General features: G+C 37.7%; 1 protein-coding gene across 3 annotated transcripts in view; it reads right to left on the bottom strand.

The window, feature by feature from the left end:
• Positions 1–26,959, bottom strand: part of LRBA (LPS responsive beige-like anchor protein) — a 421,265-nt gene that overhangs the window by 375,640 nt on the left and 18,666 nt on the right. The window lies entirely within an intron of this gene.

Below are 26,959 nucleotides of genomic sequence, written 5' to 3'. Positions count from 1 at the left end.
CATAATGAGGCCAATATCAATATATCATCTTATTCTTCCTCTGTTTCAAGTTCTGTTGAGTAACTTCAACAAAGGTGCTCCTAAGGTGTCACCTACTATCAGACAATTGCTGCAGAAGAACATTTGGGTAGTTTAAGATACATAAGTCCTTAGCTGTCCCACACAGCTGAAAAGTGAAGAGACCAAGTGAGTGGTCCAAAACAGGTGAGAAAGCCAAGTCAGGTAACATACCTTAAACGGCCTGGAGTGGCCCTAAAAGCTTTCCTTCGCATATGCTTAATGCATCTCAAATAAGAGGGCAATTCTACCCAAAAGGAGCTGAGGCACATCAGAAATATTGCCACTTATAAACACCTGAGTCATTCCTGAGATACTGAATACAGTTGGTTAAGCACTAACTGCCAGTTTCATTAGTAGCCACAGGTACTAAAAGGAAGCAAAGGCTTGCTATATTTGCAGGAACGTGAAACAGCAGCACCATTTGAAGCCTTCGGCTAAGGCATTTAAATCCTGTAATATTTCAGGTCTCCTAGATGCAGGCTTTGTCTGAACATACACTGAGTAACTAACCACATATGCACGTGCCAAGGAGGTGGAGGGGGAAAGGAAATAACCTACTTCATTCTCATTTGTGTAACTCAATGAAATAAAAATTCCTGTTGGAGGAAAGATGGATTGTACTAACCTAACTCCTCTACCCCAATTCCCCCACTCCACTTTTTAAAATTCTCATGGACTTTAAAACGATAGTAAACTTAACGCTTGCCATGCTTGACAAAATACCCATTATATACCAGTATACAAATAGGAATTTGGGTAGCATTAACTCAAATGATCAAAATGGGCTCCTGATCAAAGTATTTCAGCTTGTTCTCACTTCTACAAGTTTGTCTAATAAAAGACACTATTTCTGTCCTCCGTGGTGTTCTTTTCACAGGCTTTGACATTAACAGCTTCAGCACTGTCGCTTGCCAAAGTCATACCATGCCAAAACTGCCCCAAAATATATCTATTAACTTGCTTCCATATCAGCTCCAACAGCTCTCAGCTAGACAGGATCTGAAGACAAACTTACCCAACGCAACAGAATATATGCTCTTCATTAACTATTGAAATTACCATACATTTTCCTCAAGTGTCTAAATCTTGTCACTTTGAAGAAGCAATCTTTGGTCTTCTGGGCATAAATCAGTAATGCCAAACACCACATGAAGCAGAGAAAGTTACTGCTTTTATGACAGAATAGACAATGTCTCATGGCAACAATTTCTAAACAGTAATTTACGCTTTTCCATTTTCTCCCCTCTAGGTCACGAAAAATAATTATGCAATTTACTATCAGATGCTTCCTTAATATCTAGGGAAACAGCAAGAACTGAATGGGGAGACTTGAATTATATTCCTAGCTTCTCTATATCAACTCACACTGTCAGCTCAAAGAAACCTATCAAGTCATTATCATTCTCCAAGCCTCGGTTTCCCTCTTCCGTAAGATGGAGCAGAGGCCTACCTCAAGAAAGCTCTGCAAGGCAGAATTCAACAGAGAATGCTGAGCAGAATGGATTACACAGAATTACTGCAAACCAAATTCAATGAAAAAAGTACACCCCGCCCTTAAAAAACCCTGAAGAAACCATCTGAAAATGTAAAATAACTAATGTCACACTGTATTTTACACTAAATTTATAATACTCTACAAAACTCAGGTATTCCTCAAGAAGCCATTCTCTTTCTCATCATCAAGGTAAGAAACAAAGAAAACACTGCATTCTGTGTACAGACAGAATAGCTGAAGGTTAAATTCTAGCCACAAAGCACCGGCTAATTCTTAACAAGAAATTCAGCTCTTTATGCATTTGGTTTTAACTATCAGCCAACCATCAATTATCACACCAAAACCATATACGGCAACTAGAGGTGACCTTACCTTCACCCTATAGCCTACACCACCAATTTTTCATTTTTGGCTAGATACACTATTATCAGTAACCACCCATCCAGGAAGCTGTCAAATTAGGTTTCCAATCTAATCTGCAAACATAAGCATTTCAGCAAGTACATTCTAGAAATAATATGCTACGGTAGAAATAATTACCATTTTAACATTTCCTTTAAGGGAAGTGAGGACAAAAAAATTGTCAGAGAAAGCAATATACCAAAGGCACAGTGCAGCTGATGTACTATATGTATGCATACCCATTAGGTACACATAAGCACACACACCCCCCACAGTATTTCATATTAACCCTTTCTAATGGTGATTTGAAACTGATCAACCTTCAAAACACAAATTTGTTTCCAATGACAGGGATCATAATCCAGGTCCATGCATTGGCTACTTATTATCTGAGCTGCAGTAATGGCTGTGCACAGCAAAATGTAATCTTCCCAAATGTCACAGTAAGTTATGAATATCTGAGCAGCTTAATGCACCTTACTAGCCATGAAGTGTGAGAATGTAATCTTATTACCTTTTTTATGGTTGTATTTTTTTGAATAATGTAGCCTTTGAACTGATGTATAGTCTTTCCTTGCACTTTAGCATGATTTGGTCTCCTATGTCACACAGTACATTTTTCAAAATTCTCCAATTCAACGTATTTTAAGTCCTACACTGAGCTGCATAAACAATCTTTATAGCAACCTACAGGGTGGCATAACGTTTTCTTTCTTCAGCATGTAAGTATAAGCTTACAGAAATGGTTTTAAAGTGCAGTATTCAAAGTATTCAAATACATCCTCACAAATTTCACATTTTGCCAGTTATATTTACCCTTGAAAAATATATAAACTAAACCAATAGCTCAAGCTTTTTGGTAAAATGTTTCTACATTTAGCTGATTGAGAATAGGGAGAACACTTTACAGCAATTTTTAGCTACACAGTCAGAGACTGGGGTTTTTTTTTTCCCCCTTAAGAGAACCAAACTAATGAGAAGTCAACATACTAGCACTAATTTTAAGTATAAAATAGCACTACATTCCTTTTAAAGAGAAACAAAAAGCCAATTTAAACACATGAAACCTCTCTTTGCAATGAATATTTCATCTAACATAAAATGATGAGAAGTGATCCAAGATATAAAAGAGATGGCGTAATCTTTTGGTGAGTAAGTACCAAACTACAGTATGCAGAAAACAGCTCAATAAACACAGTCAAGCTCCACTTTCCTGAAAGATCATGATCCAGATTAGTAATCTAATTTAAAGTAATTTCTCCCAGTGGCAGATACAAAATATTTCAAAAGCTTGTAAGAAAATGCAAGGAGAAGTATTTCAATCAACTCTAACAGAAAAAAAGAAATCAAGTCCAAGACCATAATTAGCATTTCTCTTGGAAAAGCCAAATTGGATACACTTGGGAGAATTATAGGGCTGCAACTCCACAGTTTTACCTCAAACCTCAAAAAAAAAAGACTTTACTTCTACAGAGCTTCCTCATCCTTCTGGTTACTACATAACCTACACATCAAGGCAAGTGTACTTATTTTGTTCCCTAAAGCCAGGATGAAAGAATTGTTAACAAAGCAAACTGTGACATCCCTTTTCCTCAAAGTGTTGATTTTGTAATCTCAGAGTTGTTTCTTTAGTATGTCCAAAACAACAAGCATGGACATCGTCTATCCAACAGAAAATGCCTATCCCATGAAGAAAAAAAAATGCAAATAGGCCAGCTCTATCACAGCAGAAATTTTTAAAGTTTATGCTTAATAAAAACCTGCAAAGTTATGTGTACAAAAGCAATAACTGCCCGAAATATTCTGTAAGAGTAAGGTACTTATACAAGATAAACATGAAGAAAAATGTGCTGAAGCTAAACCAGTTGCCATTTCAACAATTAAGGTTTTATATACACCTTATATTTTAACTCTGTTCACAAAATAGCTATGTTATCCAAAATGATTCTGTTCTTATTGCAATTTTACATCATGTCAGTTGACCCAAGGTTAAAGAAAAAACAAACAAACAGACAAACAAAAAACCCACAACACACCACCCATGTTTTTCATCCCTCGATGATGAAATATGAATGCAGCTTCTGGAGAACACAAACACAAAAGAGACTCATTTTACTCATTTTACCAAAAGATTAATTTTATCCATTATGCTTCTGAGTAACAATAAATATAATATCCTTTGCCTACACTTACTCTTATCTCCCACCAAAGGAATAACCCAGATCCTGGACTCCATCCCCTTTCATGTATTGAGAAACTCAAAACAAATGTATTGATCATCAAAAATACGCTCCAAAGATTTAGGAAGTCTAAGAACTAAAATCTCTTTAGGGCAAGGATCTCATAGGATCATGAGCGATCCTAAGCCAGTCAAATCCCCTGAGGGCACGCAATTATCGGTAAAAGTCAACACTGTGGTACACATCCTGGGTGGGATAAAAATATGGGTCTGATTTGGAAAGGTCTCTACAGAGCAGAAGAGGAAAAAGGTGGGGGGAAAGAATAACTCATATATACCAGATTGCAGCAATCCATCCTCTGCCCCTCGTCCCCCATTTTTCCATGTAGTCTTTTCTGTCACCAACTCAACACTTGGAGGTGAGAACATATTAGGAGTCCTAAGAGGAGATTAGGTAGGAAAGCCTGTGAATAGTTTGGATAAGTGTATCAAATAGTGACACTAACATGAACGTCAAGTCAGTGAAATCATGACAAACAGGGCTTAGGCCCAGAGAGGTTATAGGATTGTCAAGAAAGGTAGAGAAAAAGCCTGGATGTCAACCTTTTTTTCTTCAATATATTGCCACTCTATCAACCATAACACAACCAGAAAAACTAGACAAAGCACAAAGAACTGTGGGAAGACCCACTCATGAAAGGCAAGGTCACAACCTTCCAGCAAGACACAGATGATTTAAAGCCCTTTGCTACCTTAGCAGTAGCTCTAAGTTTAAAGTAACACGAGATCATGAATATGCAAGTGACCAGTGACTCCTTCACAGGAGGAAAGATTCTGCTCCAGCCTCTTCCATAAGCATCCTCTTTAACCTTTCTACCACTTTGGACTTGCTTTCTTCCATGTTCAAAAAAAGCAAGCCCAACAAGAACAAAACACCAAACAAACAATCAAACAAAAACAAACAAGCAAAACCAAAACAAAAATTCAAGCCAAAAAACCACCCCAAAACAGTCAAAGAGCAAACAGGTATTTCTTGAGCAGAAACCCCAAACTTTTCCTGCTGATCTCAGGCTGAAGTCACCAGTTTTCCCCACATCCAACACTACTACCCAACAGTTACACTACAAAAAAGAATACTAATACTACTCATCTCCCCTGCTTTCTAAGGGAAAAAGGATGGCAAGAATGAAGGAAGAAAAAAAAAAAAGTACATTTTGTTCTTAATTAGCTGCTTTACCTCCTGTTGCCAAGTTCCTAACAAAGCTTACACCTTCATTTACCTGGCAAATAAGAAAGGTCCATTTTAATCCAGGCTTATCAATAGTGGCATTGCACAACAACATTGTGCCCACTCTAACCTCAATGCTTCCATATGATTCTGTTCAATACTGTTATTAACTATGATCAAAGCTGGATCATTCAGGAAAAATCATTTCCATTGCTTCCTTTCATAGTGATGTAACATGAATGTTCTGTATTAAAGTAAAATTTCTTCAGGACTGTCTCTCATTTGGAAAACTGCCTGAAGTAAATTTAACAGGCATTCACAAGGTGATAAGAGTCTACTACTGCCACCTAATGTTGTATTTGAAACTGTCAACCCAGCATTTCACGTTTTTAATATAGTGTCTCGGCACGGTGTAATTCTCTTCCTCCCCAAGACAGCTTTATATCAGCAGCTTATAGCTCATGCTCTGTCACAACGAAGCAGCAAGCTGTATCTCTAGGAAATAACACTGGATAAGATTTCAAATTAGCAGAGAAGTTTATATTTAAGTGTTGTTTTATATAAAACCAGAGTTTCTTCAACTTCTCAATTGCTAACTACAGAAGGCACAAAATTTAACCTATTTACACAGGGAAGAGTAGCAAATATGTCCTATTGTAAGACATAATACAGTTCATTAAAACTTTTCTTTAAAAAGGCACTAAGCTATGTCTATGTATACATTAAAATGACACTCTCAACCAAAATAATAAATGTAAAAAAGCAAAATTCTCATCCAGGTAGGTACAATACATCTCAAGCATCCTTATGGTGGTGACATTTACCTATTGGTTTCTCCTTTCCAACAGAAGCGGGGGGGGGGGGGGGGGGGGGGGATAAAAAAGGCATATTTAAAAGATAATTATGCTGTCATCAATGATGCTGTGTTTACCATAGCTAATAATCTGGTTTTTTCACTCTGCTTGCAAGCATTTTTACATCAAATTAGTTTACTAACACAATTATTGAGTTTGTAGTGTGCAGCTGAAGCCTCAGTGCAAGCAGAGCAATGCAAGGAAGAATGAGCTCTACACAATGTTTTTAAACACGGGGGCAGGCACGGGAAGGCGCTATGAATTTCAAATTTTATACATTTTGGGGTTTAATTGATTTTAGAAAAAGGTTTTAGAAATATTTTTTTTGAAGTACAGAGCAAAAAATGAAATTCAACCTCTACCTTATAAAGGGAACAATCCCAGTTCTAAGCAACATTGTTAGCAAAGTTAAATGTTATGCTACAAAAACAAAGAAAAAAAGATCAAGAAATCCTACATTTATTTTATCAGCCTGGTATCCATTCAAAAAATTATCTCAGTACAAACAGTTCAAATTAAAAACAAATACCACACTCAAACTCAAAACAGTTACAGCACTCCACACCATCGCACCCAGTGCTTCTGTCTTCCCTTCTGGAAATTCAAGAAAAAATTCCAAAAATGAAAGACCTATGTTAGGTCCAATATCAGGAATTTTACCCTCCTCCCAATCTTTACTGACCCATCAAGAGGTGGGACAGCTGATACAAAAAGAAGGATTGTCAGGAAGGTGACACAAAACACGATGACACAGACCAAACAGTGGATACGCCCAGCAAACCTGCAGGCCATGGGACCAGTTTGGAGAAGAAAACCAGAGGCAGTGTAAAACATTCTCTAGTGGCTTTTGTCCAAAGCACGACACTGAGCATTGAGGCCCTTTGCTCCTGAGGAAGCCACGCAATTATAAGCTTTACTTCAAATCCCTGAGGAAACAAAGGACTACCAACTTGATTTTTTGCAAATCAAACAATTTCAGGACAAAATTTCAACACACTCCAAATAGCAGCTAAAGGTGTATTTACAAAACCTGGCAGCTTTCTGAGTTTGGCTTATATTATAAGTGTCAACAGATACTAACACAGATATAGACTATGTCTAAATCCAGCTGAAATTTATCTTTCCAGTATCTGTATTAATAGCATTACATTCTGCTTTTGATTTGGTTAACTTTTGTCAGTGTACCTAACCTGGGATACCATTTAAGACATACAAGAAAGATATGACTACAAAAGATGGTTTAACAATATGCAAATTTGTAGCTCCATACAAGAAATGAAATATCCTAAATCATTACATCACATCAGATTCACATGTGCATTGAAAGCAAATAAATCATTTAAACCATGATACAGAGAACCTTTTTAAATTTGCATTTATCTACAGTAAATACTGCCATGTTCTTTAATAGCTTGCTAGTGCAATCTTACCAAACTAATGATTTATGGTTTTGGCATTTTAAAAATCAGAAATCTGTCATTTTATGACAGCCAGTAGAAAGCCCGAGTCACATTACTCCGAATTTAAACTCAAATACATGAAACACACACAGCAAAGCACTGTATCATACTGTCCATTTCATTACCCCAGCGCTTCTCTCCCTAGCTACACTTCTAAAACATTTTTATTTAAATTTACAAGAATATTAAAAATATATTTTTTTCAGGATCCAGACACATGTAACTTCATCAAGCCCATAACTTTGTCAAGTCTGGAAATATCACCCATCAGCAAACAAAAACAATCTGCTATGTGCTGAGAGAACCAGACTAATCATACCTTGGTCACCATGCTGCACAGGTCTGCATCCTGTCCTATCTTAATCCTCCCCCTCAAGCAAGGAGCCCAAAAGATACATTTCTAGTATCATATGAATCAACAACAAGTCCAGAGCGGGGAACAAACCATACAGTCAGGATGACTTTACAGAGAATGCCCTGCTTGCACCTACCTCCATCAGTAAGGACATTCACATTGTATGCTGCAATGAGAAGCAAATTCATTCTGCCCATTGGCCAAATCAGAAAAAAAAAACAAACCAAAACAAAACCACCAACAAAAAAACCCCACAACTATACAACACTAACACCGTGCCTGAGCAAATATGACTGCAAGTTTACATATACTTAAAAATAAGGGCCCCCACAGAATTTAGAAAGGTAAGGTAAAATGAGCAAAGTATATTGGCTCCCGCTGCCAGAGAACCAAGTCTTCTCTTGTAATGACCAGCCAAAGAAAAAAATTACAAGTCTAATAATACATTTGGATACATCTAGAAAAACTTACCTACCTGAAACAATTTACCCAGGCTTTCTTGTTATTAAATTACTTCTACTACCCTGCTTAGTATTCAGCATCTGGAAAACTAACAGCTAGCCTTCTTTTTTAATTACTTAAATGTAAAAGATTACCAAAGATATCTGTTTTCCTTCAACCAAACAGGTGTGCAAAGACACTAATAATAGTTCAATAAGAAAGCATTTTAAGATGCTTCCTTTAAACATTTAGTTTTACTAATGACTCAATTAATTATTGAATTTACTTCAATTTGACAAGGAGATCACAGTAACCCCCTTCCAATTATAAAGAAGTACAAACAATTCTTATGTATAGCACACATACTGAACAGAAATACTTTTAAAAATATACATACCTACAACAGGTTACTAATGCACAATAATATATCTGACCTGAATATTACAGCTTCCTAAGCTAAGGAAACCAGAAAAAACATAACGTAAATTATCCTCAAAAACACTCCCAGTGCATCCAAAGTGAGGTACGTGTACCCCAGGGGGTGTGCAAGACAATCAGAAAGAAAACATTTTTGTACCATTACTAAATAAAATTTAAAAATCAGAAATAGTTTTTCTTTTACCTTTCTCTCACCCTTTCGAATTTCTGGTTTTCTATGGCTTATAACGTACATAACACACTAACACACTTGCACGTGTATATAGTTAAACACTTATTGGGGGTGCATGCTCAAAATTTTTTTACTGATGGGGCGTGCAATCAAAAAGGTTTGAAGACCCCTTCCTTAGATGCCAGAGAACAGAAAATATATCCCAATATTTTTCTACAGAAATACATCTGTCTGGTATTTACAGTGGATTGGGGGTGGGGGGAAGGAAGCCACCACTCTTTACAGAATCTGAAGTTTGCATCCTTCACACAACTTTGTAACTTTTGACTTGAACTGGATATCCACTTTGTAATACTTGCAAAGTAGATTATTAAAAAGCTGTGTGACAATGGAATTCTAGGAGTAAAACAAGGTTACAAGCTTATTCTAGGAAACATATTTGAAAGTGTTTTGCCAGCTTGTAGAGACTAGGGGATAGCAGCTACAAGCAAGGGAGAAAGGTGAAAGGAAGAAAAGAAATCACACATGAGGAACAAAACAGAACATGCTCCAAACATGGAATTGTGTAAGAATAATAAAGAATAACCTTACAAGAGGAATAAAATGAAGCTCAAAAAGCCAAGAAAGAATACAAGGTGAAAAGAGAAATCAGTTTACTTGTAAAGCTCTGGCAGGTTTTATCAGATTTAGCATCTGTGATGTTAAATATTTCCTCTCCTACTGAAAGTCACAGCCCTCACATAGTGCATGCTTGAAGCAAATGTGTGCCAGCTCCTCAACTGCCATCCCATTTCATAGCTCAGCAAATTAACTGCAGAGAATTTTAGCACAACTAAAGGCACCAGGTTACAAATCCCAACAGAAACCAAGAACCAGCACATCTGTTTCCGTCATTTCTGACACTGCTTCAAACCAGAACAGCTGGAAAACACCGCACTTGCCTTCTCAGAATTGGCAGAGACGGCTGCCACAGCTAAAGCACAGACAGTCAAGAGTTTGGATGTAAGAAATACTCAATGACATGCTACAGGAAATGTAACACTCAGCTTCCCCTGCTGCCATTTTTTTAATTTTCTGTAGCTGTGATCAACTGAGGAGAACCATGCAGATGATCCTGGCTAGAACAGAAGTGTGCCTAGAATAAATAATAGCCCTTCACTTATTCTTACCAAGAAATTACCTTTTTTTTTTTGCCTTCAGAATCCACCTCCCACTCCCCTCTGAATATGCCACTATACTGTTTTGAGTTTTTAAAAAAATATATTTCTGGAAGTCAGTGTATTAAGTGTATTGAAATGGTTTCCTAAAGAAGAAAAGCACAAGACTCAAGAGGCATATCAAAAGATTAAGAGATTCGTTTTCTTACCAAACAGCAAATCAGTAATACTTGTCAGAGCTCAAAGACCCACTACCAGCACTGGTGCCCAATTCCTCTTTTCAATCTAAGCCATGTCCACAAACAAGCAGTCTAGCCAGCACAGTCATAACTGTGTTTGGACAACCTCCATCCACCAGGGCTTTTATAACAGCAAGACTGCCATTGCTAAACTGATAATTTCTACTAACTACACCAGGAAAATAAAAAAGGTGCCTTGGTGAGAACAGATACATCAGTAAATTCTCCACAACTAGCCCATTTCTTCTTTTCTTTCTTTTTTGTTGTTTTTTTAATTTTTTGCACTGCACCCGCAGTCCAAGAGGTTCCTGCAGAGCATTGATGATAACTTTTTGACTCAGGTGGTGGAAGAACCAACAAGGAGAGGTCACTGCTGGACCTCATACTAACAAACAAAGAAAGCCTGGTCAGGGATGTGAAGGTTGGGGACAGCCTTGGCTGTAGTGACCACAAGATGGTGGAGTTGAGGATCCTGTGTGGAAGAAGCAGGGCAATAATACGATTGAAACCCTGGACTTCAAGAGAGCTAACTTTAGCAACTTCAAAGACCTAGCTGGCTAGGGTTCTAGAAGGTAGAGGGGCCCAAGAGATCTGGTTGCTAACCAAGGACCACTTCCTCCAAGCCCAAAACTAATGCATCCCTATGAGGAAGAAATCGAGCAAAGGAGGCAGAAGGCCTGCTTGCATGAGCAGGGAGCTTCTGGAAATACTCAAAGGGAAGAAGGAAGTTTACAACATGTGGGAAAAGGGACTGGCCACTTGGGAAGAATATAGAAATATTGTAAGAGTATGCAGGGGTGCAATGAGGAAGGCTAAGGCCCCCTTGGAATAAAGTCTGCCTCGGGATGTCAAAGACAATAAGAAGGGATTCTTCAAATACATTGGTAGCAAAAGGAAAATCAGGGAAAATTTGGGCCCCTGCTGAATGAGGCAGGTGCCCTGGTGACAGAGGATATGAAGAAGGCAGAGTTACTGAATGTCTTTCTTTGCCTCAATCTTTACTGCTAAGGCTGATCCTCAGGAATCCCAGACCCTGGAGGTAGGAGAGGAAGTCTGGAGGAAGGAAGACTGCCCCTTGGTTGAGGAGGATTGGGTTAGGGATCTTTTTTAGGCAAACTAGACATTCACAAATCCATGGGTCCCAATGGGATGCACCTGTGAGTGCTGAGGGAGCTGGCAGATGTTATTGCTAAGCCACTCTCCATCATCTTTGAAAGGTCATGAAGGCCAGGAGAGGTGCCTGAGGACTGGAGGAAAGCCAACATCACTCCAATCTTCAAAAAGGACGAAAGGAGGACCCAGGAAACTACAGATCAGTCAGCCTCACCTCCATCCCTAGAAAGGTGACGGAACAGCTCATTCTGGCTGTTATCTCTAAGCATATCGAGGAAAAGAAGATTATCAGGAGTAGTCAAAGTGGATTCACCACAGGGCAACTATGCTTGACCAACCTGATAGCCTTCTATGATGGCATGACTGGCTGAGTGGATGAGGGGAAAGCAGTGGATATTGTCTGTCTTGACTTCAGCAAGGCTTTTGATGCTGTCTCCCACTACATCCTCCTAGGTGAGCTTAGGAAGTGTGGGATAGACGAGTGGGCAGTGAGGTGGATTGAGAAGTGACTGAAGGACAGAACTCAGAGGGTTGTGATCAGTGCTGCTGAGTCTAGTTGGAGGCCTGTGACTTGTGGTGTTCGCCAGGGATCAGTATTAGGGCCTGTCCTATTCCACATATTCATCAGTGACCCGGATGAAGGGACAGAGTGCACCCTCAGCAAGTTTGCTGACGACACAAAACTGGGAGGAGTGGCTGACACACCAGAAGGCTGTGCTGCCATTCAGCAAGACCTGGACAGGCTGGAGAGCTGGGCAGAGAAGAACTTGATGAAGTTCAATAAGACCAAGTGTAGGGTCCTGCACCTGGGGAGGAATAACCCCATGTACCAGTCCAGGTTGGGGGTCGACCTGCTGGAGAGCAGCTCTGCAGAGAAGGACCTGGGAGTTCTGGCAGACAGCAAGTTGACCATGAGCCAGCAATGTGCCCTTGTGGCCAAGAAGGCCAGCAGTATCCTGGGGTGCATTAAGAAGAGTGTGGCCACTAGGTCAAGGGAGGTTCTACTCTGCCTCTGCTCTGCCCTGGTGAGGCCACATCTGGAGCACTGTGTCCAGTTCTGGGCCCCCCAGTTCAACAGAGACAGGGAGCTACTGGAGAGAGTCCAGCGGAGGGCTATGAAGGTGATGAAGGGACTGAAGTATCTCTCCTATAAGGAAAGACTGAGACTTGGGGCTCTTTAGCCTGGAGAAGAGAAGACAGAGGGGACCTTATCAAGGCTTATAAATATCTAAAGGGCGGGTGTCAAGAGGATGGGGCCAGGCTCTTCTCAGTGGTGCCCAGCGACAGGAAAAGGGGCAACGGGCACAAAGTGGAGCACCGGAAGTTCCGTCTCAACATGAGGAAAAACTTCTTTACTCTGCAGGTGACAGAGTGGGGAACTGTCTGCAACAGGCTGCCCAGGGAGGTTCTGGAGTCTCCTTCTCCGGAGATACTCAAAACCCACCTGGACGCAATCCCATGTGACCTGCTCTAGGCTGACCTGCTTTAGCAGGGGAGTTGGACTAGATGATCTCGAGATCCCTTCCAACTCCTACCGTTCTGTGACTCTGTGATTCCCACAAAGCAATAATGAAAGCAAGAATAGAAGAGTGACTTAACGTTTGTTACAAGTGGCTTACGTTTCTATGTTTGCAAAAGCATTTTAAAGCTTCCCCCCACCCAAACTGCCACAACATTTCTGTTTGGTTGGGGGTTTTTCCCCCCTAGTACAGAAGCTACTACTATTATTCTAAGGCTCTACCCCACCTTGATTTGTCTCTGTCCCTTTTCTCAGCACATAGGCAAGGACTGAATGGAAATTGTTTCCAAGGAACAATTACAACAGTAAAGGTGGGGGGGTGGGGGAACAAACACAAAGAAATAAACAAGACCACGACTACTAGTGTTGCATATGTTATCACTATCATCTACAAATATACCCTCCTGTTTATAATGTCCCCACTCTTCTCCTGGTAATTGCTTCTCCTAATAAATTCCAGTTGTTCTCTTGATCACCCTGTATGATAAATCTTTCCCCCCTTGGCTTTTTCCATTTCCATATAACACAACATAGTTCTTAGCTATATGACATCTGCCTATACATTTGACTAAGCAGCTCTACCCATGCAGTTCACATCACAGTTTCCCAATTCCTCTGGGAAAGCAACGTCCTACATAGGCCAGTGTGCAAACTGCTTATGCAACACGCCACATGCACAGAGGGGGATTATGTTAGACCAAGCTCATTTTGACTGTTGACCAGAGCTGCAGTTGAAGTTAGACCTAAAAAGACAAAAGCATCATCAATTAATACAACTGCAAACTATGTTCTGTTTGGGTTTTTTTTAATTTTGCAATCAAACACTACCAACAGCAATCATCAGCTATTCTTTAGAAAACATGGCAAGACTCTCCCACTCCCCTGTGACCGACTGCAGCTTAGACGGGAGGAAAGCAACAACTGTTAGACAAAAGCAGACTGAAGCAAGCATTTAGCCAGTAAAGCTAACATTTGCTAAAGCTGGGCCTCCAATATTTTTAACTTTAAAATATTTTTTTAAACACCAAATGAAACAGATTTCTCAAAAATTCCAGCAAAAACAACACTGATGGAGTTCTCAATGTTCCTTCATCAACACTGTCACATCACATATTCGTACTTCTAAGGCAAAAAGGCTTGCTCTGGAATTACTACACTCATAACAATTTAGGAATTTAGAAGGATGCTTAAATACCTTCCCCACACATAAATCTGTGACTTAAACTAACTTATTATCCACTAGTAATAAAACACATAACCTGAAAAAGGCTACATCCAAATAATGTAGGAGTATGTGAAATGGTGTTTCTTAGAACACTCTTTTCTCTGTGAAAAGTGTGATTAACTGAACAATAAATCTTGTTTCAGTCAGACAGTGAAGGAAAGAACATCTGCCACTACGAAAAGCTGCTCAACTTGAACACAAAGAAAGTATCATCATAAAAGGAGAGGTTAATGACATCAAAACAAAGAACAGTATAATCTTTTTAGCAAAATCTATTTCATTCCATATCCAAATTATTTTCCCTTTTTTCTTTAGTGTTAACAGCCACTGTAGTCCCACATAATTTCCTTCAAATTCTGTAAGTCAAAAAACCACAACAATAAAAGAACAAATAATCATCTCCCTAGTTTCTTTAAATCCGTCCCTCCTATAAAAATTACATTTATTTATTAAAACAAGTTTCAAACAAAACATCTAACAGCTATCATAGTCATGGATCTTTCAAGGTCCCTTCCAACCCCTAATGTTCTGTGATTCTGTGACTGCAAGGGTAACTAGAGAATTTATAAATAAAAACCCCTTTAGAAGTGATAGAGGACTTCAATACTTTTCATCGAAACAAACAAATAGAAAAATATCTTCAGCTTATAAGTAACCCATTTTGATTTAAATTCTAAACCTGGAGATTCAATGAAGATTCTAACAGCAGAGCTCTTTCATTGTCTTTCCTTCTGCGTTACCTCTAGAAATAAAGTTTTGCCAAGCAAATTCAGCACTATGAAGAATCACAGATGCATTCCTCAATGTTTACCAAATCAAGCTCTTAGTAACAATACTTCCTGTGGCTTTCCACATATGTAAATACTTACTTACAAGAGAAAAAGATTTCCCAGTACAACCACAGAAAAAGTAACTATCACAAAAATCATGAAACAAGAAACGAGCTTCAAGACAGCAACCTGATAACAGTATAAACTGTGGGCTCTTCCGTGCGAAGCCAGAGACTGGCATGAGTATCTCCATTACCTCCCTGCAAATATCAGAATGTCTTGAAATTCATTAACGCATGTGCCTTTCAGAGGAAAAAAAAATTAAAAAGAAAAAGAAAAAAAGAAAAAATAGGACAAAAGCCTTTAATCTTAAACTTTCCTTTTCCTTTCAGTCTGCACATTACCTTTTGTTCTAGTTTAATTTTGTAGAACAGACAAAAGAGCACTACTACCATCTGCCCTAACGAAAACATTGGTGTGTATATACATACTCTTCTGTACAGCTCACCACACTTTTCCAAGTGGAAAGACAACTTTAAAGTCGTAGCTGAGACTTCAGAGATTAAATTACCACTAAAATTATACCAATTTTATCTATCCACTGAGTTTAGTGGGGTTTTTTGTCAAAGATTAAGATATATGGCACTGTTCCAGAACTCTACAGTTGTTATAGTCTGCACATTCCTGTGTAAGGCATATCCAGATCCACTAGTTTCTTTCACACTGCACATTCATCCAACTTAACGTATATTTCTCTATGCCCCTTAATTCTGCAACAAAGTATACTGCTCACAATATTTGTAGTTTTTCAACTCTTCTGTTTCTGCACAGAAAACATACATTTGAAAAAAACAGTCATTTGATCAGTACTATTTCTGTTACAGTTTTGGAATTCAGAAAATTCTTCCCAAAGCCAAGACACGACAAATGCAAAAAGAAGTTTCCTGAAACTTACAAATCCACAATCTTTTCCCGCCATTTTGGAAAACACAGTTGGGGACCCGGGGGGGGGTGGCGGGGGGGGGAGAACGTTGCTAACTGAAATTGATACCATCATTGCCACATGTTCCGCTGCTCATCACTGACCGGATTATGAACTTGTCCCAGATAACAGCCCTGGTTTCCGGCCATATTATCCAGGAGACACCTGAGGACCCTACAGCTCTCAGACTCTTCAGTTGTGAAAGAGTGGCAACACACACGCTGAAACTGCAATCCTTAGGACTTCCAAGCTCCCAGGCCAACAAGCTACTCTGAAACACAGAGTTCAGAGCTGCAGATTGCCTGGGCTCAGTCCCTCTCAGAAGGGAACACAAACCTCTGCAAGAAAAGAACTGTAAAATTTTCTATGCTTTTAAGTCGCTAGTGATCCATCAGATAAGCTGGCACAAAATCACAGAAATATTTGATTACAGTGGTAACACTGTCAGATTGTCATCACGCATTTTTTCTAAACAGAAACATTTCTCTATGTCAGAAAAGTCAATTCATCGATGGCTTGCTTTATTACAAAATTCTGAAGTGAAACTGTGAAAATAACTTATACGAGGCTGTTGCATATTTAAAGCTTCATTTCTTTACTTTAAAGAGTGGAAGAATCCACCGTCTCATCTCTACTACTAAAGAAAAAAAAAAGGTAAAATAGGTATATCAGAAAGCAATTATTGCAAGCAATCAATCTTTTTTCCAAGCCACACAATATCCTGTTGTAGGGAGGTATAACCAAAAGCACTTTTTTGGTAAAGTAAGAATGGTTTAAAACTATTAAAAACAAACCTACAAACTTAAGAGATTCCGCACAAAAATAAACTTAAATAAAAGTACAGCTACCCAGCTCTGCCTAGTGTGCTAGTTCCTCCATGCAAGTGATTAGCTCAAGCTTCTATTCATGCAGTTAAACTGTAATGCGACAGCAACCTCAGTAACTGAAAAAATAACCACTTTGTACTGTAAAGGTTTAAAAGGGGAAATTATAAAATTCTATGTAATGTTCTCCCCCACTTCTTTTTTAATTATCAATAATGGTAAAAAACTTCACCCAATATCTAAATTCCTCTAAAACTTTAAACAGAAAGTGTATGTGCCATTGGATTTCAAACTTCTATTGCCAATATAAAGTTAGTGCATTCCATTAAGTAGTCCCTCCTATTCTTTTCATAATGTCTTATGACTCTCATAGTGTCTCGACACAGTATTATTTCAATAAATGCAAATAAGATAAATAAAAGGAAGTATCAAAGAATTATTAGTGAAGAATCACATGTGGTCAAATCCACAGACACACATCTTTTTTGTCTTTTTTAAAAATACTGGTAAAAAAGTACTATACCAGCAGGGAGGAATACAGACTGCAGAAAATAAGTTTAAAGAAGCAAACATGACCCTTATTCATTTGCACACCAGTCAAGGTGTAGGGAAAAACTACAAGGTCTTTAAACAGGTTTACAAAGAAAAAAAGTCAGTTTAATTTACACAGATGACATCAACAGTACGTAGTACATGAAAAACTGATACTACCAGCATACTATGAACTACTTTATTTTATACTCGTTTGTTTTCCTCTGTTATAATAATTTATTCATAGTTTATCATTAAAATATTTTTGTAGTAGACTAACAAAACGCACACTCTCGTATTTCTTAAAAGTCACAGTCACTCATGTCTCCTAACATCATGAGGTTGTAGTGAGGTAGGTGTCATTCCCTTCTCCTAAGTAACAAGCAATAGGCAAGCGGAAACGGCCTCAAGTTGCACCAGGGGAGGTTTAGATTGTATATTAGGAAAAACTTCTTCCCTGAAAGGGTTATCAAGCACTGAACAGGCTGTCCAGGGAATCAGTGGAGACACTGTCCCTGGAGGTATTTAAAAGATATGTAGATGTGGCACTTGGCTACAAGGTCTAGTGGTGGACTCGGCAGTGTTAGGTTAATGGCTAGACTCAATCTTAAAGGTCTTTTCCAACCTAAATGATTCTATGTATCCTAAACAGTCAGAAAATTCTGACATTTGAGGTTTTTACATTTTAAACTGATGAAAAACATCATTTAATTGGTAGTGAAAGATCTCAAATCACTTATTCTACACCTACTTAACTTGATCCCTCCAAGAACTAAACAGGCTTGAAATCAAACATATAGGTCAGATGCCTTCTCTGCTTCTCAAAAAAGGAAACAGTTAGTGCTGACAGCTGAGTACAGGCATAGTGGTTGGAACAGCAGGTTAGCTGCCGTTTCAAGTAGTAACAGAATATTAAATTTCAGGATACTGCCTTCAAAAATTACTTTTAGTAAGGTAATAATTCATTTTAAATAGTTGATTAAGAAAAGAATAATAATTTGTTGTAACTAGGATGACATTGTTTCACAACTGGCAAACAGGATGGGACTTTTTACTTCAAAACCTACTTTCAGCTCAACTACAACAAATTATATGCATTGTTTCTTTCAAATGTTTGAATCGTGGCAAAAAGCAGTTCTTAGTGTAAAGCCAAACCCACACAGGCACTTCAGCAATCACTTCAGCGTATAGTAGTTATCCTAATGTACAACAAACAAAAAGTGCAAATTAAGTATTTACATTCCCACAAAACTTCAGACTTTGTCTTGAGTTTTATTCTTAACAAATTCAAAACTTCTATCATCAGTTCAGTAAACGGTGATTTATTCAGACAACCTATTTATTGATTACAGACCCACAAGTTTACCTACAGGAAACTTTTTGCTTGTTTGTTTCACATTTTTCTGTCTTTTTTTCTGTTTGTGTGGAAAGGTCCATACAAACAATCCTGTGTGAACAGTGTTGCATTCTAAGCTGCATGGTATTCCGAGCTGTAAAACATTTATTTTCTCAGAAATACAGCTGCTATCTTTTTAGAATTATTATTGCTAGACTTCTAGCTCTCTATACACTCTTCTATGGGAATGAAAATACTTAAATGTAATTCTCTGAAAATGTACTTTCTTGGAACTGTTCAAGATGAGATTTGTACTCTCTGAGACAGCATCTGACAGGAGAAGAGTTCTTCTGGGCCATGAAATCAAAATACTTTCTGGAATAAAAACAATTCTTATAAGCATCATTTTTAAATGATGTTTTAGGTTCAAAGTGGTTTAGGTTCAAAATTCGTGTTTTTATCATATGAGCTGTAGGCTCACATTCTCTGCACCCATCCTGGCCCTAGTTCCACCTGAGCTACTTTTTTTCTGACATCAACACAACAGTCTCCAGGATCTTTCATAGTCTATCTTGATCCTTCCATAATCCGCAACTTCCCTGAAGCACCATAGCATTACTTCATGTTAAATGAAACATTCCAAAATTAAATCTTTCAATTCAGTTTTCCCAAATTTTCTTAATTTCTTTTCATAAGAAATTTTTTCCTTCACCTGAAATGTCTGACCTAGACCTGGCACAGTTTGACACAAATAAAAGCTAAAGTCATTCCATAACAAAGTATTTTTATTTGAAAAATTAAGAGTATAAAAATATACAAGACTGAAGAGGCAGTAGAAAGGAAAACATGCAAAGAAGCAAAGGACAAAGCAACAATAAATCTGAAGATGCAAAGAAAAAGGAATTATATTTAAGGGAGATTAAATAGAACAAGATTACACAGTTTCATCTCAGTGAAACAGTATGTTGAGAAGACTCAAACTGAAAGCAAATTTCCTAGGTTCCTCAAGAGAAGGAAAGCTTGCAGGACACAAAGGCTTTCAAGGGAGCAATGTTGGAATCTGAAGAGGAGAAACTAAGTCTGTTTTTCTGGAGAGTTTTTTTCTGTTTGTACCTCTCCCTGGTTTCCTCTTCTGCATACACTGGTACTCACTACTCCTAGTTTCATTCAGCTTTTCCACAGACGATCGTACAGCAGAAGTCTCCTTTATATCGGCTTTGCTCAGTGCGAAGCTGAAAAAAATTTGTTCTTAACCCCCCCTTCCACCTTCTATTCATATCTGATCTTCAAATACCACTCCTCCACATACATTATCATCCCAACACAGGTGATTCAGCATCAACACATAAATGACAGAATTTCTTCTTTCATCAACATTATCATCAAGTTGAAAATAGACAAAAACACTTTCTGAATCCTCCTTGCTCATCTCTGACCTTCCAGTAACTACTATGCAATGCATCATCTTCGACTGTAACTTGGTATTATTCTAATACCAACTTTGTCCCACTCACTTCACCATATCCAGAACATGTCAAATACTTCTGTTCCAGGTGAAATTAAACATTCCAAAATGACACCTTTTAATTCCATTTTCCCAAAGGAAAATTTTTTTCTTTTTCCTCTAAAAAAGGAAGAAACCCTGCTTTTCAGTTGGTACTTGTCTTCAGTTTCCTCTATGTACGGTGCAGCATCCACTTCTGGTTTTGCCTTCATTCTCTGTCAAGATGCTTTTCTCAAGCACTTTAGTATCTTCTATTCTTTCCTGTCCTAATACGGCTTTCAGCAGTCGCTGACAGAACAGAACATACAGGCAATCATAACTCAAGTTTTTTATTTGGTCAAAGCTATAGTGATTTGAAAAAGAAAAAAGCCTGTAAAACACACAAAAGAAACATTGATGATAGCATCATTCATAGAATCTGGAAGGGAAAAGAAGTTTCAAGAGGAAATAGATTTTCCTCTGTCCTCTTGGTCTGATCTAACTGGAGCAGCCTATACAAAGACAATCTTCGTACAAAAATCAATCTTCGAATACCTCCGCTAGATCAATTCATCAAGTTTAAAGCTGTCCTTATTTTCAGAGGCCTGTAATCTCTGCTGATAATACTTAGTAGAGTACTTCTTTACGTGTCATCTTGGCTTAGCCAATTATAACAGCAGCGCTAGTCACTTCATTCCAGTTTTCATACAACCAGCTCTTGTTTTCACATCCATCTATCAACATTGGTAATTCCTTCCTTGGGAGTTCATCTATGTTAGTTGTGTCCTCTTCCAGATCTCCCCTGTGCTTCCCCAGGCCATTCAGGTTACTACTCTCAAAATACCAGTAAGAACAGTCTAAAACAGAATGCGAAATAACACATTTGGCTCTACTGTGCTGCAGCCCAATATAAATATTTCTGTAATCTTACTTCAGAAAGAAGACATTACACTCCAAGCTATTTCTCTTATTTTGCTGTTTTCCTCCTCATCTTGCGTCTGAAATTACATAGTACATGCTTGAAAAACAGCACTGGAGCTTCTAACACTGTGACTCCAGCTCAAAGACAAGAGTATCCTCCCTGCCTTAGCAGGAGTTTAACACTTCTCCACTGTTCCGTGTTCCTGTTACAGACTGTCTACATAAGTCAAGGGGAAAACATAAACAAATCAAACTAATGAAACTCCCACAGAAAGACAGTACAGAAAAGAACACGCTAGTGTAGATTAGTGGCAGAATATTTTCAATAAAGAAAACTTTCATGGATCTTTGAGAAAAACAGAAGCAAATAAAGCAGCACAAAAAATTATAGATGTCTAAGCTTTTTTATCCCTTGGTTATTAAGAAACTCATTTTTAAGACAGAAAAATTAAGTGGTAATCTATAATTCGTGTAAACTAGCACCAAATCAATCTTCCCAAAGATGAGCAGGGATATCAAGACTGTTTTCAACACATACTTCAAATTGGTATAGTAATCGGCATTTTGCATATTAATTCAAAATATTGTCGGGAGGGTTTTCTTCTTTTTTTTTCTCTTAGAAAGTAATTCTAACCACTGCATCCTTATGAGTAAGTCAGAACTATGCGCAGATCTGCTCCTACACAAAAACAAGACTGATGAGCACCATCTCATGGGCATTTCAGGTAACAAATTTTGAATGGAAAAAAAGAACTTTCTGAATTCTCCAGTATATGGATCTGTCTTCCAAAATAAATACATTGAAATTGAATGATACACAAGCATAATTCCAAAGTTTCAGATGCTTAGATGTGAAAATATGGCACAAGTTAAGGACTTTTCTAAAAATTAGTCACTGCAAATATATCTGACAGGAACATTGTCACATCCACACAGAAATAATTTTAGAAATATTCAGACACCTAAAGTAAGTATTTATAAGAAGTTATGCACATACAATTAATCCCACCCTCATCCAAAGAATCCACTTTCTTGCACAGGGTCTCTAAGTAAAAAAAATAAGATGACAGCAGTACCAACAGAACTCTTGTTTTCCTTTTTAAGACAGTACATAATTCAAAAAATAATTTTAAAAGTGTGATTGAATACTTGTATGTTTTCTGTTCAACTTTACAATAGTCAATGAGATTCTAACAGACTGGTTACATCCCTTCCTGCAGATCCTAGGATGACTAAAACACGAATCCTTTATAACAGTCTTATATATCATATAACTTTGTGTACTTGACATTAGACAATACAGTTCCTCTGTGACCTGAAATTTTACCCAGTAATAGTAATACCTCAAAGAGAACATCCCCTTTCACTTGTCTACTAATTCAGGTTACAAAGATACTACAAAGCACATAACACTTTGATCTTTCTTCAGTTAATGGAAAAGTTTAATATCAAATAAATTTATAAACAACTAACCTTGTTAAGTACATTTCTGAAAACTAAAAGTTTGTTCATTAAGGTTTCTGTAAGATTTATTGGTAAAACATCTTGTAATAGTCAGCCACAGTCAAACTAGTTTTATTCCTTTGAGTGCTAGCTTTCACCAGCCTTGCACATCAAATGAAACTTTGCTTACTGGTTTTTATTTGTTGGATACCACTAACAAACAAAAAAACCCCAAAACGAAACAAAAGATTAATCATAGCATTTTAAACAATGCTGCAGAAATTAAATCAGAGTGAATGCAGATTCTGCTAGCACATACAAGACTACCCCTGGCAAAGTACACCACTACAAAAACTAGATTGTTAATTCTAGAGCAACATCATTTTTTCAAAGACCTAAAGCACCGCTGTGTCCCTCCCTGCCCTGAACACAATCTAATCTGGCTCTGGGAAAGGCATTAATTAGAGCAGCGTGGTCTGCACCTGGAAAAGGAGGCCACAGCTCTCCAGCCAGACCCTGTATGGTGTCACTGGCCTGCACCACTCTCGCAATCATTTTGCAGCAGCTGAGGGTCAATCCAGATCTAGTATTTCAGATGCAGATCAGAATGACTCCGTGTAATCCTTCTGAGCAAACCCTACAATGTTTCCTTGGCTTCCTTCCAAAACGGTGATCTCTCTGCACAGCCTTCTCAGCACTGAAGCCCAGCCTTCTCAGCACTGAAGCTCAGCCAGCTCCAACTAGCAATACATTAGTAAAATTAGCCTGTCTAGATCCTCTGGAATTGATACAAAGGAGGATAATACGTTATAAATTCCTGTTACCCAATTTGTTTTGTCACCATATGCATCCCTGTCAAACTATCAGGATCAAAACAGGTGCCTTTTCCCAAGTCCACTTCGACCAGTACAAGTGTATAAACTCTCAATCAGCTGAAATAATTCTCCTAGTTCTGATAGTAGCCAAGACATAGCAACCCACCTGTAGAAATTCACCACAGAAGAAACTATGTTTGGTACCAACCCTGCCTTATCTACGAGGGTTTCCTGCCTGGCAACGACTATTTCATCTTTGTCCCAAGAATTACATCTCACATAAAAAAAAAAGTTATCACCAAATCAAGATGTATTTTGTATGAAGCAGAACGTAGTTATCACAGTCAGACACTTTTCAACTTCTTTCTTTTCCTGACCCAATCGGGTCTGTACTAGTTCAAATATCATGTTACCCAGGTTTCCAGATTTCCCTAATAAAAATGGAGAGATAAGTGTAAGACAAAACACACAAAGTAAAGTTCCATCCAACACATCAAGTCAATTTTAGCATCTTTGGTTGTGCTTTCATCAGAGCACTGTATTTTCTTCTCTTTGCAATCAAAGTTTATGCATCATTTATTGTAGCACTCCACAAAACCCAGCTTTTTTTTAGTTAGTTGAGCTGCACTCCATAAGACTCGATGGTACTCATTTTAGTACAGCATTTCAAATCTCTAGCAGAACACCTCATATAAGAAACATTTGGCTATTTTTGAGCTTTTGCACTGGTAAACTTAGTGCCACTCAAACCTAAATGACAGCAGGCTTATTGGCAATTGTTCTAAGCTGTCCCCTAACCCACTTTATGAAGATTTATTGTTTACACTTATCCTGTAGATTAACTGCATAAAATATTAGTCAGCCTGTTACGCAGGAGGTCACATTAACACACTGATCGCTTGGTTTTATAATCTGTACTTGACAGTCTTTGAAGGAAAGCTTTTATCGGCAGCTGTAAATTTTTAAGTGCTATTCCAAGATAAGCCTTTCAGTATCCAAATTTTAGGAATAATGTTGCTCTTCTCTCAAACATTTGCATCTTGGTTTTGAACACTTTACATATTTGATTGGTTCACTGTTACAACACAACAACTCCTGCCTCGTATCTTTATTTCAACCACCACAATTATGTCACAAAACACTATACTTCTAAACTTGTACCATGCTGCTTCAATGGAATTCTAGTAACTGGGTTTGTTATACAATATTGTAGTTCTCTTACACTTCTGTGTGGGACCACAAATTAAAAATCCATAAGCATACCTTTAGACAGCATATGTGCGTACCACTATAGACAAGAGGACTTGCATCATATGCAAGAACAGTATTTTACAGAGGACCAAAAATTGAGACAGAAATGAAAGGGATAAGAAAAACAGAACTGAGGTGACACTCAAGAAAAATCTAATAAAACAGAAGCTGTGAGTAAATAACAACAAAAGATATCTGCAGTAGAGGTAAGAGGAACAGGAAGCCCAGCAGTAACCCATACACAATTATCTAAGCTGAGGAATAGATGTTAAAGGTATACAGCTCTGCAGCCCTACAGCTTTACAGTATAGCCCTCTCAAACTCAATTGTGGGCTTCTGCTAACAAGTGAACTTAAATAGAAAGCTAAAAAAGGATGTCTGTAAAATATATTATATAAGTTTTTATCTTAACATAAAGTTTGAAAATAAATACTTTCAAGTGTAAATTGGTACATCCTAATGCACACTAAGTACATTGTGGACAGCTTTTATATACTTCACTGCAAACCTAACTCAGGTTGGTCTCTAAATGTAAACACTCCCATTGTGTTTTCCAGATTCAGTTAATATAAAAACCCAAAGTAAACCTCTCACGTCCTCCTACTGGCATTACAGGTGAGAACACAATTTGTATTACAGAACACTTCACTTTTTGTAACTGAAAAATGAAGCAAGAAATATAAATATAGGTTTTGGCATAACCCATCACATTATTTCAGCTCCATCTTTTCAGCAAGAAAAAAAACCCCTGCCTCTATTTACTCAAACACTTGCAGTATGGGCAACAAGGTCTTGAAAATCCAATTAAACTTATAAACCCAAATTTTTCTGCAATACCCTTACAATGTTTGGAAAATAAAGTATTTTCTGCCCAGCAAAGTCTCAATTTTCTTTCTTAAATTTATGATATAGCTGACTTTTTCCTATTTAGTATTTATTTAAGACTGAGCTATTAAGTATGAGGGGAGCAGATTTTATCCACATTAAGCCCTCTTCAAGGGAATAAGTCTGTAGAGGCATACGGGTGCCTCATGTATGACTACTTAGGCATACAATTGTAGCATTCTTATTTTATATGTTGATATCACTATTTAAATATATTTATACTGTGAAATTGTAGCGTTACATCTACTTTCAAAAAATCAGAGGGTTGTTTTGAGTGTTTTTAACACATGTAAACTGAAATACTGAAAAAATCATTCAATTACCAACATTGGGGGAAATACGGTGACAGTGGATGGAAAACGAAAGGAAAAATAGTATGATTTTCTTCATGTATAATTTTAAAAAGCAGTGGGATTGTCTGCTTTTTGTTTATTATTGGACTCTTTTTGCAAAGCAGAATACAACACTAGTTTAAAAAAAAAATTCTTATTTCAAGATGAACCTAAAACTAACATCATACTCGTTGCCATTCACCTGTTTTCTTTTATGTGCAATGCTTTCTTTGGCAACACTTTTACCTAAACGCAGCTGGTCAGTGACAGATCTGGAATATGAAAGGCTGCCTTGACACAAATACAGACACCATTATTCATAATTCAAAAAGTACTTTGGTACAAAAATTTGAATTCTATCTTCTTTCCTTCCTCTCATGCAAGTTTTGAGACAAGAGACAGGAAAGGGACTTGTGGAACACATTTATGTTGAGCAAAACCAAATCCTAATGAAACACTGAAGGAAGTGTTCAGGAAAGAAAGTAAAAGTTATAGAAAGAAGAAATTCAAGTTACACTTATTTGGAACCTTATCAAAGTATAAACCTACTGTCAGCTAAAGTTTGTAACCTTTGTACAGAGCAATTTACAGACAAGCCAGAAAACAGCTTTCAGCATCTAGAATAATTCTAACAAATAAGCACTTGACTGCAACAGTGACAAAAGAATTTTAATTACTATTCTATTCCAATGACTATCAATTCTTCCCTTTTTTTTTTAATAAGGTAAACAAAGCTTTAAGAAGAAATCAAAATTACTTTAATTGCCAATCTACTCCATTACTGAATCACAAGTATCTTGCTGGATGACACCACCCTTCAAACTCAAAAGGTCATATTAAGCAAGGTTCTCTTTTTGTTTTAAAAATTTCCCATTAAGACAACTAACTAGAGTGCCAAGTGCTATATTCATTATCACCTAGTTTCTTAAACAGTCCTTGTGCTGCTTGCAAAAGTTTGGAGCTAATTTAGCTGTTCAACTCTGGAGACTGCTACAACTCCTGATGCCACTGGAATATAGAGCAATCTTCTCAGCATTTCTCTCTCCTTC

The sequence above is a fragment of the Leptosomus discolor genome, chromosome 4, assembly GCF_034619465.1.
Source record: "Leptosomus discolor isolate bLepDis1 chromosome 4, bLepDis1.hap2, whole genome shotgun sequence".
Lineage (NCBI taxonomy): Eukaryota > Metazoa > Chordata > Aves > Leptosomiformes > Leptosomidae > Leptosomus > Leptosomus discolor.
The sequence above is the reverse complement of the archived record's forward strand: the minus strand, read 5'-3'. Positions and strand labels throughout refer to the sequence as shown.